This window comes from Arachis ipaensis, chromosome B4 (assembly GCF_059453495.1).
Source record: "Arachis ipaensis isolate K30076 ecotype BB chromosome B4, ASM5945349v1, whole genome shotgun sequence".
Taxonomy (NCBI): domain Eukaryota; kingdom Viridiplantae; phylum Streptophyta; class Magnoliopsida; order Fabales; family Fabaceae; genus Arachis; species Arachis ipaensis.
This window is the reverse complement of record NC_142439.1, coordinates 68,730,895-68,732,894: the sequence shown is the minus strand read 5'-3', so window position 1 is coordinate 68,732,894 and position 2,000 is coordinate 68,730,895. Positions and strand designations below refer to the sequence as shown.

The 2,000-nt window shown below is 41.8% G+C and overlaps 1 non-coding gene across 1 annotated transcript; it reads right to left on the bottom strand.

The window, feature by feature from the left end:
* Positions 1-1,017: 1,017 nt before the first annotated feature.
* Positions 1,018-1,121, bottom strand: LOC148567814 (small nucleolar RNA R71). The gene has a single exon (XR_015882164.1). It is a non-coding gene; the product is annotated as a small nucleolar RNA R71 (small nucleolar RNA).
* Between the last annotated feature and the right edge of the window lie 879 nt (positions 1,122-2,000).

The following is a 2,000-nucleotide window of genomic DNA, read 5'->3' as shown; positions in this document are numbered from 1 at the left end:
CTTAAACTCCACATGTGATATTCAAGCTTCCTTTATTGATTTTGTTGCTTCCTTGCCTAGCCTCTTCTTCCCTGAAATCATCCAAACAATTGCATCAAAGTCTTGCAAAAATTCATGAGAATTCTTCCATTTATAGCTTTCAAGGAATATAACTAAAAACTCATGGAATTTGCATCAAAATCTTCATGTTGAATGATTTAAGACAAGCATGACTATTTGGCCCAAAATGATTACTTAAGGCTCAAGAAAATGCCTAAAACAACTAAAAATAAAAGAAAAAGGCTAGTGAAACTAGCCTAAGATGCCTTGGCATCATAACCCACTAACTGTTTGATATATTGCATCACCCACAACTAACAATAACTCTGACACAAATACTGTCTGCACCTATTTTCTTTGCTTGTACTTGTTGGTTGTATGACAAGGAGAAGAAGCGGGGCTTCAACTTCCTTTGATTCTGAACCAGAGAGAACCTTTCTTAGACTAAGGAGGGAGGCAAAAGGAAAATGAGTAGTTGGTGCTGAAGAAGAGGAGGAACAGTTTGAGGAATACTTTGAACCAAACATGGAAGAAAACATGGAAAATCATCATGAAGGAGAGACTCACAACCATGGCAGAGGAGGTGGAGCAAATCATGCTAGGGAGGATAGAAGAGTTTTGGGCTCTTACATTAATCCAAACCCAGGAAATTGTGGAAGTAGCATCCAAAACCCAACAATCCATGCCAACAACTTTGAACTTAAACCACAGCTCATCACCCTTGTTCAGAACAACTGTTCATTTGGAGGAGGTGTTCAAGAAGATCCCAACCAACATTTGACCACCTTCCTGAGAATATGTGACACAGTGAAATCTAATGGTGTTCATCCTGACGCCTATAGATTGCTCTTATTTCCCTTCTCACTCAGAGACAAGGCAGCCAAGTGGCTGGAATCCTTCCCAAGGGAGAGCTTGATAACTTGGGAGGATGTGGTGAACAAATTCTTAGCAAGATTCTACCCTCCTCAACGAATCAATAGGCTGAGAGCTGAGGTTCAAACTTTCAGGCAACAAGATGGTGAGATTCTGTATGAAGCATGGGAGAGGTTCAAAGACTTAACAAGGAGGTGTCCACCTGACATGTTCAACAAATGGGTGCAGCTGCACATTTTCTATGAAGGGCTCTCTTATGAGTCAAAGAAGGCAGTAGACCATTCATCTGGAGGGTCCTTGAACAAGAAGAAGACCATTGAGGAAGCCATAGATGTTATTGAAACAGTAGCAGAAAATGACTACTTCTATGCTTCCGAAAGAGGGAACACAAGAGGAGTGATGGAGCTAAACAATGCAGACGCTCTGTTGGCCCAAAACAAGCTCATTACCCAGCAGCTGGCTGACCTCACCAAGAAGATGGAGATGAACCAAGTAGCAGCAATCTCCACTTCATCAACAACACAAGAAGGAGTAAACCAAGAAGCAGAAGGGAGTCAGGAGCAAGCCAACTACATTGGGAATTCACCAAGGAAAAACTATGATCCATACTCCAAGACTTACAACCCTGGATGGAGAAATCACCCGAACTTTGGGTGGGGAAGTGAGCAAGATCAAAACCAAGACCAGAGACGTTACAACTCCAACAACAATGCAGCTCACCAACAATTCACCCAGAGGACATCTCAACACCCCCACAACAATACTTCTCCACATAATTATCAAAACCAAAACAGCACATCTGCTCCGAACCACTCATCAATTGATGACAGGCTCTCTAAGATTGAAGCCTTACTTGAAGGAATATGCCAAGAGATTCAAGAAAATAAGGTGTTCAAAGAGGAGGTGCGAGCCAATATTAAGAACCAGGGAGAAACCATTAGGAAAATGGAATTTCAGGTGGGATATTTAGTTGAGAAGATTCCCAAACCTACTGATAGCTTCCCAAGTGACACTGAGAAAAACCCCAAGGGAAAAGCAAAGAAAGTAAGATGGGAAGATTGCAAAATGGTCACTACACGTGATCAAGA